This window comes from Panthera uncia, unplaced genomic scaffold (assembly GCF_023721935.1).
Source record: "Panthera uncia isolate 11264 unplaced genomic scaffold, Puncia_PCG_1.0 HiC_scaffold_149, whole genome shotgun sequence".
In the NCBI taxonomy this organism is placed as follows: Eukaryota; Metazoa; Chordata; class Mammalia; order Carnivora; family Felidae; genus Panthera; species Panthera uncia.
This window is the reverse complement of record NW_026058129.1, coordinates 175,656-191,822: the sequence shown is the minus strand read 5'-3', so window position 1 is coordinate 191,822 and position 16,167 is coordinate 175,656. Positions and strand designations below refer to the sequence as shown.

The following is a 16,167-nucleotide window of genomic DNA, read 5'->3' as shown; positions in this document are numbered from 1 at the left end:
GAGCCCTGCATTGAGCTCTGTGCTGACACCTCAGAGCCTGGATGGAGCCTGCTTTGGTTTCTGTGTCTCCCTCTCTCTCTGCTCCTCCCCTGCTCATGTTCTGTCTCTCAAAAATAAATAAACATTAAAAAAAAAAAACTTAAAAGAATTTGGTACATAATAAACAAATGCATAAATACATCCATAAAACCAATATAAATAGTAAATTTACTATTCTTTATTTTTTTTTTAACATTTGTTTATTTATTTTGAAAGAGAGAGAGAGACAGAGAGAGAGTACAAACAGAGGACAGGCAGAGAGAGGGAGAATCCCAAGCAGACTCTCCACTGTCAGTGCAGAGCCTGACACAGGGGTCGAACTCACCAACTGTGAGATCATGATCAAGAGCCAAGATCTAGAGTCACATGCTTAACTGACTGAACCACCCAGATGCCCTGAATTATGTACCAAATTCTTAAGTGCCTTGTAGAAGCTTTATCTTTTAAATATCACAATAGCTGAATGAGAGAAGTTCTATTATCTCTATTTTATAGATGAGGAAACTGGGGCACAGAGAAGTGAAATGACTGGCAAGATTATACATTAATTAAAAGACTTATACCAGGTAATCCAGCTGTAGAATCCTTTTGGAGGAATTGTAAGGGTATTCAGCAAAAATAATAATGTAGAGATACTTCAATAATGTTGGTGCCTTTGATAGGCAGACTTCTTTGATGGCCCCCAATGATCTTTGTCTGCTGCTGTTCATGATTTTGTATAATCTGCTTCTATTTAGTTTGTTCTAGACCTAGTGAATTGATGTCTTTATAATGCAGATTATTCCTACCTACAAAAAGGGTATATCTTTTCATTTATTTAGGTCTTTTTAAATTTCTCTCAGCAATGTTTTGTGATTTTCACACCTTTCTTCACTTTTGTTGTTATTGTAAATGGTATTTTAAAAATTTCATTCTATAATCATTCATCACTCATACATAAAAATACAATTGATTGTATCCTACAATTTTGCTAAGTTCATTTATTAGGTTTAGTAGCTTTTAAAAATATTACAATAGATTTTCTACAAAGATAATCATGTTTTTGAGATTAAAGTTAGTTTTATGTTTCCTTTTAATCATGAATCAATTTTATTTCTTTTTCTTGCCTTATTTCACTGGCTAGAACTCCTAGTACAATGTGGAATAAAGGTGGTGATAGCAGACTTACTTATCTTGTTCCTGATCTTAGTGAGGAAGAATTCCAACTTTCACCATTAAGTGTGATACTAGCTCTACATTTTTAAAGATGCCCTTTATCAGGCTGACAAAGTTCTATTCTAATCCTAGTCTGTTGAGAGTTTTTATCAGGATTGGATGTTGGATTTGTCAAATGCTTTTTCTGCATTTATTGAGATAATCATATTGTGTTTCCTTTTTTAGTGTATTAATACAGTGAATTGCATTGATTGGTTTAGAATGTTGTACCAATCTTGCATTCCTGGGATGAACTCAGTTTGGCCATGATGTATTATCCTTCTAATATATCATTAGATATGATTTGCCAAAATTGTGTTTATTTTTTTGCATCTGTTTCTTATGAGGGAAATTTTTCTGGAATTTTCTTATAATGTCTCTGTCTGGTTTGGGATTAGAGTAATGCTGACCTCCAGAATGAGTTAGAAAATATTTCTTCCTTTTCAATATTATGGGAAAGTTCATATAAATTTAGTATTATTTCCTCTGCAAAAATGTTTTTTATAATAAACAAAGTAAAGACATCTGGACCTGGAGTTTTCTTTGTTGGATAATTTTTTTAAAGTTTATTTATAAATTTTGAGGGGGGGTGGGGGAAAGAGAGAGAGAGAAATCCCAAGCAGGTTCTGTGCTGACAGTGCAGAGGCTCGAACTCATGAACCATGAGATCATGACATGAGCTAAAATGAAGAGTTGGATTCTTAACCACCTGAGTCACTGAGCCCTCCCCCCCCAACTTTGGGTAATTTTTAATTACCAATTTAAATAGTTCAAGAGATAAAGGGGTGTTAAGTTATTTTATTCAGTGTGCTTTGATAGTTTGAGTCTTTCAAGTAATGCATTTCAGGGGTGCCTGGGTGGCTCAGTTGGGTAAGCGTCCAATCTTGACATTAGCTCAGGTCACATTCTCATGATCATGAGATTGAGCCCTGCATCAGGCTCCATAGGGCATGGAGCCTGCTTAAGATTCTCTCTCCCTCTCCCTCTGCTCCTCCCTGGCTCATGTTCTCTCTCTCTGCCTCCCTCTTGCTCTCAAAAAAAAAAAAAAAAAAAAAAAAAAAAAAGTTGGAGAATGTATTGACATAGTTATATACAATATCATTTTGTTATCCTTTTAATATCTGCATTATCTCTCTTCTTGATATCAGTAATTTTTGTTCTCTTTTTCCTAGTCACTCTGGCTAGAGGTTTAATGACCTTCTCAAGTTTGGTTTTAGTGGTTTTCTCTGTTGTTTTTGTTTTCTATTTCCTTTATTTCTGCCATGATTTTTATGGCCTTCATTCCTATACCTTGAGTTTATTGTTGCTCTTCTTTTTGTAGTTGCTTAAGGTGGAATCTGTGGTCATTGATTAGTGACCTTTCTGCTTTTTCTGATATGTTTGGTGTTAAAAAATTTCCTTTTAAATACAATTTTATCACATCCTACAAATTTGTTTATGTATTATTTCTGGTTCTGTTCACCTCACAATACTTTTTAATTCCCCTTTATTTCTTTTTTTTACCCATGCACTCTTTAGAATTGTGTTATTTATTTCCAAATATTTGCCCTCCCAAAGATCATTCTTTTATTTCTAATTTAATCCTATTGCAGTCAGAAATATACTTTGTATTACTCAAATGATTTTCAGTTTATTGAGAATTGTTTAATGGCCCACAATATGGTCTTTCTTGACATTTGTTTCAAGTGTACTTCAGGTGAAAAGAATGTGTATTCACTGTTGTTGAGTGGAGTATCCTAAAATTTTTAATGAGATTAATTTGGGTATTCATGGTTTTCAACTCTTTACATTGTTACTGATTTAAACAGTTTGATTATGATGTGTTTTGAAATAGTTTTCTTCATGTTTAGGGTTGCTGAGCTACTTATATCTGATTTTATCAGTTTTGAAATTTTTAGTCATTATTTGCTCAAATATATTTTTTGGTTTTGTTCCCTTTCCTTCTTGGTGACTCCAACTGCACTTACATTTGGCTGATTGAAATTACTCCACAGCTCACTGATTTTATGTTTATTATTTTAAATTCTCTCTTCTCTGTGGTTTTCATTTGGGATAGTTTGTATTGCTATGTCTTCATCATTAGTTTTTTCCCCCCTCAATGTCCAATCTGTCATTGGTCTTATCTAATTTATATTTTCATCTCACTCTGTATAAGTTTTTTCATTTCTAGTAGTTTAATTTTTTTAATTTTCCACATCTCTTTGGAGACATATAAACTTGGGAACATAGAAAGCTTTGAAAAGTATTAAAGCTATTTTAAAGATATTGTCTGCTGATTTTGGTATCTATGTCAGTTCTGGATCACTTTCAATTAATTAATATATATCTCTTTATTGTGTGTTGTGTTTTCCTGCTTCTTTGCTTACCTGGTAATCTTTGATTGGATATCACCTTGTAGTGTTTTACCATTTTGGGTATTGGATATTTTTGTTTTCCTACAAATATTCTGATTTCTGGAATGCATTTAGGTTCCTTGGAACTTGATTTTTTGTGTGTGTCTTGCTTTTAAGATTTGTTCAGTATAGGACTAATTAATCACCAGTACTAAGTCCCTTTTGAACACTGCCTATACAAATTCCTATGAATACTGGGGTTTTCTAGTTGGGATAGGTGGGAATAGTCCCTTTATCCCATGCTATATGAGTGATGGGCTATGTCCTCTCAAATCCTGTTGGATAATTCTTTCCCTGGACTTGGGTTCTTTCCTCACACCTATGTGTTGATTAGAATTGTCAAGAATTTCCCGAGTGTCTGGGTGGCTTAGTTGGTTAAATGTCCAACTCTTGATTTTGGCTCGGGTCATAATCTCACGTTTTGTGCGATTGAGCCCCATGTCGGGCTCTGTGATGACAACACTGGGCCTGCCTGGGATTCTCTCTCTTTCCCTCTCTCTCTGCTCCTCCACCGCTTGCATGTGCACTTTTTCTCTCTCTCAAAATAAATAAATAAACATTTAAAAAAATTATCAAGAGTTTCCTTGTGCAAGTTTCCAGAATTTGCTCTTTGTGTAACTTTCTCTTCTCCTATACTTGGCCCTATAAATTTAAGTCAGTATGGTGCCCCATATTCTGCTCTGTCTCTTCAACTCCAAGACTGCATTGTGTTCTCCTGGCTTTCCCTAGTCTGTACCAGAGTCTGGAAATTTTCAAGGTTGTAAGCTGGGGTAATGATAGAGCTTACTTTGTTTGATTGCTGTTTCTCAGGGATCATTGTCTTTCATTTCCCGATGTCTAGTGTATTGCAAAATGATATTTTATATATATTGTTCATTTTTTAAAATGGTTTCAGGCAGGAGGGTAAATTTGATCCCTATTACTCCAGCTTGACTGGAAGTGAAAATCCCAAGGCAACCATTTTAAAATTTCTGTGTATCATCTGAAAGTATCTGGAGATACCCCTTTCCTTTACCCCTAAATTTTCAGTTTGTATATTCTAAGAACAAACAAATTATCTCATGTAACCATAGTACAGTTGTCAAAATCAAGACATTTAACATTGGAACAGAACTATTATTTAATAATATACATTTCATATTCAGAGTTTATCAATTATCCTAATATCCTTTGTAGCTATTTCCCCCCTCAGACCAGTACTTAATCTAGCATCACACATTGTATTTATTTCTTTTGTCTTGTTCAAGAGTCTCTTTTAATTTGAAATAGTTCTCAATCTTTTTTATCTTGGATTTGATAATTAAAAAAATTTTTTTAATGTTTATTTATTTCTGAGAGAGAGACACACACACAGAGTGTGAGCAGGGGAGGGGCAGAGAGAGAGAGGGAGACACAGAATCCGAAGCAGGCTCCAGGCTCTGAGCTGTCAGCACAGAGCCTGATGCGGGGCTCGAACCCATGAGCTGTGAGATCATGACCTGAGCTGAAGTTGGGCACCCAACTGACTGAGCCACCCAGGCACCCCGGCTTTGATAATTTTAAAGAGTACATGAGGTTTTCATGAAATGTATCTTAATTTTCATTTTCCTGATGTTTCCTCAGAATTAAATTTGACTTATACATACTTTTCAGGAATAACACTGAAGTAATATTTTTTTAAGTATACCATATCCGAAGGCACATGATATAAATTATTTCAAGTATTAATTTTGATCACTTGGTTAAAGTGATGTCCTTAAACATGATGCCCGTCATGTTTCTCCTTTGCATCCCCCCCCCACCCCCCACCATTTTAAAGTAAGCTCTGAAACTTGAACTCATGACCCTGAGATCAAGAGTCACCTGCTCTGACTGAGCCAGTCAGACACACCTGGACTTTTCCCTTTTTAAATTAATAAGTTTTGAAGCGTTACTTTGAGGCTCTGTAAATATTCTATCTGTTAAGAAACTTTTACCCTCCAGTTTTGTCATCCATCGATGATGTTTTCCCATTCCTTTTAAATTTGTTAGTAGGCCTTCCATTTAAGGATTTTTTTTCTTTCTCTCTCTTTCTACCAACAAAGACTCATAGTTCTATCTATGTATAGATGCATAGATAGATAGATAGATAGATAGACAGACAGATATGGGGGATTTTCTGGGGATTTTATCCCTTTTTTTAAGCAATACTTCCATGTCTCTGCAGCACTCTGTTCTCTCCTCCAGCCTGTAAGACTATAACTTTCTACTTTCTATTTTGTTACCCTGCCAGTAATTGATAGCTTGATATATTCCCACAAATGTTTTTGTAAATTACTGGTGAAGTGGCACATGAACTTTAATATTGCAAGTAATAATATAATTTATTATTATATAGCAATAATATATAATATAATATATATAATAATATACAATATTATAACAATATAACAATAATATAATATATTATATAGCAATATAATATAACAATAATATAATATATAGCAATAATATAATCATTGCAAATAATAAACCCATAAAATTGTTTCACTTATATTAATTCTATACAAGTCTATTACAATTAAAATATTGCTTTTTAAAAATATTTATTTTTTGAAAAAGGGAGAGAGAGACAGAGCATGAACAGGGGAGGGGCAGAGAGAGAGGGAGGCACAGAATCTGAAACAGGCTCCAGGCCCCACACTGTCAGCACAAAGCCCAATTCAGGGCTTGAACCAGTGAACTGTGAGATTGTGACCTGAGCTGAAGTTGTATGTTTAACTGATTGAACCACCCAGACGCTCCCAAATTAAAATATTGTTAATTAAAAGTTTTATGATTTCTTGTATCTTGCCTCCTCTTTCTTAATCGGTTTGGCTTATTTTCAGAAATATTTGAATTAGAATAAAGAAATAATGAGTTTTTTCTTAACTTTACATTCCCTAGGTAGTTTTGGGGGGCAACTTTAATTCTGAATATTAATATTATTTAAATATAAGAATTTTTTGTAGTCAGAAGGCGTCAGGTAGACTCTGTGGAAATTGAAAGAGTTCACATAAGCCAACATGTAAGTAAAAATATGCGACTCAAAGACTGTATATTACAAGGCAAATGTCAACCAGCAGGTGATTTGCAGCTAATTAACAAGAATATTATATTAAGTGGAATGTTTTCTGCTCACTATAAAAGGCTTTGATAACTATATTTAGCAACTAAACCTTATTTTAATAACAGGTGTATCTTTGAGTTTAGTATTAAAGGACATATTTTATTTTACCTTTAAAGGAAAAGGACTAAATGAATTAAGATAAGCTGTTAGTAAAAATTGAACAATTAAAACCTCCAAATGTACTTAATGTACAAATAAGGGATAAGTGCATACTGAAATATATTAAGCAACAAGAAAAATAAGATCTTATATGTAATAATCATATATTATCTCTCCTTCTTAAAAAATTATTGGATTTCTAGTATGTGTAAGGCATTATCTTAGATGCTGAGATCTGGTGTGAACTGGAAAAATTCTTTGCTTTCATGGATCTTACTTTCTAATGTATGGAGACAGTAGATAATAAACAGATAAATACTTTCTTGACTGGAAGGTTTGAAATGCATTGTTAATAAAGTTAATGCTATTTCCATGTGGAAGGATTTTTAAACAAAGGAATACAGCTGTCTTTCTGCAACGACTTGGGTAAAGGCTTCCCTTGAAGTTGGGACATTGATATTATTCTTTCAATATTTCTTCCAACTTTAGGTTTCCATACTAAGATAAAATGAGGTACACATTGAAATAAGGTCACAGTTTGCTGATGAGGGAGCAAACTTGACAAGACAAATTTTTGGCCTTTCATCCCTTAATTGGGCTTTTAAAAAAAATCTTCAAACTTATTAAATAATATTGGTTTCTAGAGATAATAGTAGTAAGGATAATCTACTATTTCATGTGTATGAGTATGTACATTTTTTAAAGATTTTTTTTATTTTTAAAAATATTTATTTATTTTGAGAGAGAGTGTGTGTGTGCACAAGTGGAGAAGGGGCATAGAGAGAGGGAGAGAGAGTCCCAAGCAGGCTTCATGCTGTCAGGATACAGCTCAATCTCATGAACCACAGATTATGACCTGAGCTGAAATCAAGAGTTGGACACTTAACTGACTGAGCCACCCAGGTGCCGTGAGAGTTTTTATTTTTTTAAGTAATCTCTATACCCAACATGGGGCTTGAACTCACAACCCTGAGATTTAGAGTTGCACACTCTACCAGTGAGCCAGCCAGGTGCCCCTATTAAATACATACTTTCTTTTGATATTTTATTGTTTTTATTTTAAACATTTTAGTCTTTTTATTTTGGACTAATTATAGAATTACAAAAAAAGCACAAAGTTTATGACCTTCACCTGGCTTCTAATGTTAGTTAGCATCTTATATAACGATAATATAGTTTTCAAAACAGGACATTAACGTTGGTATAATACCATTAGCTAATTTACAACATTCCAAAACTGAAGGGTGGCTAGTGGCTCAATCGGTTGAGCCTCCTACTCTTGATTTCAGCTCAGGTCATGATCTCACGGTTCATGAGTTTGAGCCCTGCGTTGGGTTCTGCACTGATAGCATGGAGCCGGTTTGGGATTCTCTCTTTCCCTCTTTCCTTGCCCCTCCCTCCCTCTCTGTCTCTTCCTGTCTCTCTCAAGATAAATAAATAAACCTAAAAAAATTAAAAAAAAATTCCAAACTCATAGAAAACACAGAAAATAATATAATAGATACATTGATTTAGCAAATGTAAACTTTTATAATATTTGCTTTGAATTCTTTGAAAAAATAAGCCTTGTTCTTAAAGTTGGAGGTTTTCCTGCACTCCACTTCTATTCCTTCATTTTTTCATCTCAAGTAACTATTGTCTTTAAACTACTGAAGTTTGTGTGGATCCTTCACATATATGTTTTTGTGCTTTTGCTGCATCAGCATATGCTGCATCAGCATAAAGATTATGGTTACATAAAATATTAAAAAACATATAAATGTAAAATGTTATTTTGCATTTGACATTTTAAATTAACTTTGTATTTGATTTTGTGTTTTAATTGCATTGTCTACAAAACTGCAATTATCCCTTTTGTTTTTTAAAACTCATTTATTTTTGTTTTCAGGATTTATCTATTTGATATACATAGGTCTATTTAACTCATTTAAACTACTGTATAGTATGAATATTCACATTTACTAATGAGCGTTTACATTTTTTCCAACTTTTTTATTATAAACTGTACTGCAATCAGTGTCTTTTTATCTGTCTCTTTAAGTATATATGAGAAGTTCTCTAGTGTAAATACATAGTTGTAGAATTGTTAGGTCTTAATGAGTAAGTACTAAGCTCTACTAAGTACTGGCTACCTGCTCTACAATGTGATTTTACCAGTTTACACACACTAAAGCAGTGTGGGGAGAGTTCCAGTTTATTCCAATTTGCCTAATGTAGTGCTTAGCTTTATAATGCTTAATACAGTGTAAATGGCAATTAGTGTTTGTTATCAGTAAGTTAGTAATTATTATTGGACCCAAATTCATGTTATTTTAGTATTTTAAAAATGTTACTAATAAATAATAATGGAGGATTTAGAGAGGTAATTTGTGCATTTATGTATTAAGAACTTGACTTGTCATTTGCTTCTACCTTTAATTAGTGTCTCTTTGTAATATATTTTTTTCTCCCATATCACAGATGAATAAAATCAAGGGTAGATCCAGTTCCATCAGTTTCTTTTTTTTCCCCTTGTAACATTTTTATTGATACATAAGTCATACACCATACATTCACCCATTTAATGTGTAGGATTCAATTGTTTTTCGGTATATTTACAGAGTTATACAGCCATCACCACTGTCTATCTTAGAATACTTCCGTCACCCCAGGGTGCCTGGCTGGCTCAGTTGGTTAAGTGTCTTACTCTTGAGTTCAACTAAGTTCGTGATCTCATGGCCATGAGATCAAGCCCCATGTCAGGCTCCTTGCTGAGCGTGGAGCCTGCTTAAGATTCTCTCTCTCTCTCTCTCTCTCTCTCTCTCAAATAAAAAAAATATTTCCATCACCCCAAAATGAAACCTGTACTTATTAGCTCTCACCACCACCACCCCCCCCCACCTTCCCCTAGTCCTAGGAAGCTGCTAACCTACTTGCTGTATAGGTTTGCCTGTTTCGGACATTTCATATAAACAGAATCATATTGTAACTGACTTCTTTGACTCAGACTGTTTTCAAGGTTCATCAATGTTGTAGCATGTATCAGTACTCCATTCTTTTTTATGGCTGAATAATATTCTATTTTATATATATGCCACATTTTACCGCATTTTATTCATCCTTTCATCCTTCATGGATACTTCCTGGATGGATACTTCTCTTGAGTATCTACCCAGGGTGGAATTGCTGGGTCACATGGTAACTCTGTATTAACCTTTTGAGGAAATGCCAGACTGTTTTCCAAAGTGGGTGCACTATTTATATTCCCACCAGCACTGTATAAGTGTTCAAATCTCTGCATAGCCTGGCCAACACTTTTTATTGTCTGTCTTTTGGGTCGCAGTATTTCTAGTGAGTATGAACTAGTAGTTTATTGTGGTTTTGATTTGGGTTTTCTTGAAGGCTCTGTTGAGCATTGTTTCTTGTGCTTAGTAGCTGTTTGTCTCCTTTAAAGAAATATGTACTTTTATTTGACTTAATTGCATTTCTTTTATTCCATTTATATAAAAAGTAAAGATGAACATTTTTTTTCCTGCAAAATCAGATACTTACTCTGAGAGTATATTATTCAAGTACTTATTGCATAGATATTCTTGAATAGTGCAAAGTGTGCTTTGGAGTCACACAGACCTTGAATCCACCCCTGATATTACATCAGTTAGTTGGTGACCTGAGGCTGAATACCAAAGCTTTCTGAACTTGTAGGATGGTGTGGTATTAATGACATAATGTGAATACTGGGTACAATGCTAGGCACCTGTAGGGAGGCATAATAATAATTTGGAACTATTATTAACTATACGTTAGACACAAATCAGGTTTTGAGAAGACAAAGTATAGTGGAATCGTAGAAGCAGCACCCAATTTTACATGTAGGAGAATCCAAGCATAACTTCATTTAGGGACTTGAAAGTTCTGTAGGAAACTGGATAAATGATGGGTGCCTGTTCAAGAAAGCATATGCAGTGATATGGAAAATGTGAGTGAGAAAGTAGTCTAATTTGGGGAACTAAAAGCTCAGTTTTTAGGATGGAAAATGTGGGTGACAAATTATGTGTAATGAGGTTAGACAGAAATTAATTTACTGACTCATTTATTCAACCTGTGTTTTTGAATTGATGAAAATTTGTCATTGTAAAAAATGTCATTGTGCTGTTAGTTGCTGAGTGTTCAGTTCAGTGGTGAGTAAGTCAAAGAATGAGTTTGTCAGGTTTGAGGGAAAGAAGTGAAATGTAGTGAGCAAAGGGGAGATTGATATCCAATAATATTAGAGAAGTTGCAGGGGCCAGACCATTTTGTGTGCATGCTTATAAGTTTAGCATCACGGTATAAAAATAACCATTTCCCCTATTTCTGAGTATTTAAATAGATTTCTTTTGTTTGTTTTTTAGTTAGTAAAAACAATGGGATCCTCTTTGTACACAGGTAAAGTATATCCATATTATGCAATGCTAATCAAAAATTTATGGACATGGAGGGGCGCCTGGGTGGCTCAGTCGGTTAAGCGTCCAACTTTGGCTCAGGTCATGATCTTGCAGTTTGTGAGTTGGAGCCCCGCGTCAGGCTCTGTGCTGACAGCTAAGAAGAGCCTGCTTTGAATTCTGTGTCTCCTCTCTCTGCCCATCTCCTGCTTATGCTCTGTCTCTCTCTGTCTCTCAAAAATAAATAAATGTTTAAAAAAAAAAAAGAATTTATGGACATGGGAAAATTCTTCCAGAAATAAAGTAAAGCAGGCAAAAAAATTACAGATTAATTCATAAAGCATTACTTCCTTTGTGTTTAAAAAGATCAAGAAAACAAGATATAAAAAAGAAAATTAACTTTTATTTTCTTTATTTAAAGGATGACATTGCAAAAATTCAAGTGGAGAAGTGACATGATCAGATTTGAAAAATGCTGCTTGCAAGGTTGTGGAGGATAGAGTGTGTGTGTGTGTGTGTGTGTGTGTGTGTGTGTGTGAGATGAAGTGCTAATATATGCAAAGCAGTGGAAAATGGGTGGAAAAAATTCAATGCCTCTTTTCTCTCCAGTTCAAAAAGGCTTTTTAGAACTATTTGAATTAGCATTTCACTTTCTTTTTTAACTTATCCCAAAGAACTGAATGCCAGATGATAATCTGAGCTCAGATGTTGGGAGATGAGGTGTTCTGGATGAATGAGGTAAAAGGGTAAAGGAGAAAGAAAGAGAGAAAAGAGGCTTGAGGAATAAAGAAGAAGCAAACTCATTTAGAGACATTTATTAGAAGTTCTTCTTTTTTGATTAAATTTTCACACTGGATTACTTTAGGAGAGTATTTACTAAATTGACTATATCCCTCCTACCCTACTCCCCCACTTTATCAAAGACTAGCATCCACTCAAATGATATCTTTCTCATTTCATAAATTCTCAGCACCTTAATAATTGGTCAATGTTAAGGAAATGTTGACAGAAATAGCTGGAAAGTCTTTCCAGAACAATAAAATGTGACATTTGAGTATTCTGCCCACTTCTCTCACAATCTCACAATCCTGTTATGCAAAACAAAAAATATTTCAATTAGGTAGCTAATATCAAGAAATTAATAACTTAGGGACGCCTGGTTGGCTTAGTCGGTTTAGCATCTGACTGCAGCTCAGGTCATGATCTTGCAGTTCGTGAGTTAGAGCTCCACGTTGGGCTCTGTGCTGACAGCTCCAAGCCTGGAGCCTGGAGCCAGCTTCGGATTCTGTGTCTCCCTCTCTCTCTGCTCCTCCCCCACTCTGCTAGCTTACTCTCGCTCTCTCAAAAATAAACATTAAAAAATTTAAAAAAAGATATTAATAACTTAACATTGGGAAATTAATATATACAAGGTTCAGCTTTCCACAAATTGTTTCCTCATTTTACGTTGCTATTTTTTGTTTGCTGATCTCCCATACTTTTAGCCCTGTCTCTTAATTGTTAATTTACATATGTCATGAGCTAAATTAGCAAAACATGCATACTTAAATACAGTATTAAAGGGGAAGAATAGGAATTATAGTTCATGCAAAGCTATGTGAAGTATTTAGGGGATACTGCCTACCACACCATTTCTCTGGAGATCTGGGTTTAACTTTCCAAATGGTCTTGGGGGCCTGAAAGATACAATTAAAATGGTACAGTAATTTTCAAAAGTTCCTTCAAAAAATAAATTGTTTCTGGAACACCTGAGTGGCTCATTTGGTTGAGTGTCCGACTTCGGCTTAGGTCATGATATCACAGTTTGTGGGTTCGAGCCCTGCGTTGGGCTCTGTGCTGATAGCTCACAGCCTGGAGTCTGCTTTGGATTCTGTGTTTCCCTCTCTCTCTCTCTGCCCCTCTCCCACTCACCTCTGTCTCTCTCTCTCTCTCTCTCTCTCTCTCAAATATAAACATATAATAACATTGAAGTATACATATGGTTTTTGTAGTATTAAGAGTTTGGTTATAAAAACTTTTGCTAAATGCTTTTGTTTTACTCAGTGTACCTATATGAAGTTTATCCTCAAAATGTAAAGTCAAGTCAGAATTCCATTGCTTGGCTGATTACTGTTCTTGATTTTCAGTATTCATGAAATACCGTAAACTGATGACATTATGCCCTATTGAACTGTGCTTTTAGAACTCTTTTATAATTGTTCTGGTTCTTTTCTATCTTTAGTTAATGTATTCACTGCATTATGTGATGCTTATTGTCTAAGCAGAAAAGCCAGAACTGTAGATTTCAAGTTTTGTTCTAATAAAAACACAAGACATAAATAAATGAACATAAAAAATAAAATAATAATAAATTGTTTCTCCATTTTCCTGATACCAAAGAATGTTAAGAAAGCAAAGACTAAGACAGTAGTCTAGGGCTTTATAGGACTATAGTGGAAATGCTGGAAGAAAGAGTAGGAAAACCATTAAAAAATAATTTTGAGGGGTATAGAAATTACAGTCTTCCCCCCAAAATACCACAAATTTGCATGTATTCATTTATTGAGACATTCAACAAACATTTACCGAGTACTTACTACATTTAAGTTTTGGGGATCATATAACAGCAAATAAGATAGATGAAAGTCTAAGCTCTTGGCTTTCACTCTAGAGAGAAATAGACTATGAATAAGTAGACAAAGAAATACATAATTTTAGTGCATGATATGTATTAGGGTAGAGACAAAGAGAGACAAACTACATAAGGTGGTAGAAAAATCTTTCTGATAAGGTAACTGATATGGTCAATTTGGGGCACCTGAGTGGCTCAGTGGGTAGAGCATGTGACTCTTGATCTCGAGGTCATGAGTTCAAGCCCCACGTTAGGCATACTTTAAAAAAAATTGAGAACTGAAGGGTGAGGAGTCAGCCACACTGGAGGAGGAGAATGACAATGGCATGAGTTTTAGGCAAATGGAATAAATAGTACATGCAAATAATAAATAAACACTAATAAGTAAATGAGGTGGGAAAGAATTTGGCTTGTATAAGAATATACAAGTATGTACGAATATACAAGTATGTATATAAGAATATACAAGTATGTATGTACGAGTGCATACACATGTACTTTTTTCCCCCTGTTTGTATTTGCTTTCCCATTTTTTAACCCCCCTTGGTTGTCTGTTCATATTGAAAAAGTATCAGTTGGGATCCTTATTTACATTGGATAGGACTTTTTGAGAGAATTTCCCTTAGGGTGATTGGAGTTTGGCTGACTTTTTTCTAGGGGAAGCAAAAATGTCACTGTCTACGGGTCTTTTCTTTGTGACCATTCAGTTGTTCCAGAAAATAACCCAATAGTTTCCTGCCTTATTTCAAGTGTTCTGAAAGCGAGATAGAGAAGTGGGTGACCAGGTTCCAAGTAAACTTATTATCATTGTTTTTAGTATTAGGCTTTGCCTTTGCCTACCACTGGGTTAGATATACTCAAAACTAAGCCTCTCTACTTTCATTTCTTTGGAGAACAAAACTGGAGGTCAGGGGTGTGGAGGAGGACTTTTCTGAGTTCGCAGGAGTACCTAACCTTTTGTATACAGACTTTGGACCAATCTCTGTTTTTGGCTTCATGTCTCACCTCTCTCAAAGATGGTTTATTCTTAAATTTCCATTTGCTTTTAGTAAAGATAATTTTAAGTTATTTAAGTTAATTTTGGCTCATTCAGAAGAGTAAACTAATGTTAATAATGATTGCTGAAGTTAGCTATTGTAGTGATAGTTGAAGTTATAAACCGATTTTGATAATGAATTTTGTGGACTAGACAAAATTTTGTTAAACTTAAGACAAATTAGTAAGTATGATTTTGTGACTTTATAGAATGTACCATAGTAATGCCTTAAATGTTGAATGACAGTTGTTAGAATACCTACTGTCTTAAAATATTACCTATAAAATTAGACATGATTGGAGTACATAGTGTGTAATAGTTTATTTTGTTTATAAACTCTTGATAATTCAAATAGAATTATTGTACATTTTTTTCTATGCCAAATGTATTCCTAACTTTCCATATTATTGGCTTTCTTTTAAAATGTCTCCAGTTTAATGATTTAAATTTAATGTTACCCTATTACTTAGGGTTGGTTCATTCTTATTAATCAGTCAGTATTATTATGGTCAATAATATTATATATAAAGTGTATTTATTTTTAATTTCATGTTCACTTTCTTTTTCTCTTTTCCCATTGACCAACCCTACTTCTTCCAATGGCACTTCCTCACTTCCTCATTTTTTTTTCTTTAGTATTTTGGCTGTGATTCTTAGTCTAGCTGGGAAAAAGCTTGGGTTTCCTACTTTTTGTACATGTGGCAATTCCATATAGACTGAACATACTCTTTGACCTTCTCACAGGTAAAACTCTCTAAGAAGTCCTCAGGATGGCCAGATAGCAACAGACTTTTTTGTGTAGCAAGGTCCTCAGGACAATTCAAATATGTAAAATAAGTTGTTCAATAGTTTTCAGAAAAAAGTAAGCATATTATCTACCCAACTTGAATGTAGCATGTAAATTAAGGAGTCATTTTGTTGCTTATCGGGCAATACTCCTTGAAGCCCTTCAAATGTGTTCCTCCTTCAGCGTGTAAGTACTTCTTTTCCACAGAGTTGTAGAAGAATAATGATTATATATTTATGAGTCTGAATGTTTATTAAGTGAAAGGTGACTAATAATACTTTCTCAGTGTAAGTCTATGCTTAGTGAACCTTTCTAGTGGGGAGGGAGGAAACAAAACTAATTTCAAGTCATGTTTTTTTTTTTTTCTTTCAAAGTTTTATTTATTTAGTAATCTCTACACCAAAGGTAGGGCTCGAACTCATGACCCTGAGATCAAGAGTTACGTGCTTTTCCGACTGAGCCAACCAGGTGCCCTTCAAAT

At 34.4% G+C, this 16,167-nt stretch overlaps 1 protein-coding gene across 4 annotated transcripts in view; it reads left to right on the top strand.

Moving 5' to 3' along the window:
• LOC125917104 (A disintegrin and metalloproteinase with thrombospondin motifs 6) overlaps positions 1-16,167 on the top strand; it is a 208,092-nt gene that overhangs the window by 35,017 nt on the left and 156,908 nt on the right. The gene's annotated exons all lie outside the window — the stretch shown is intronic.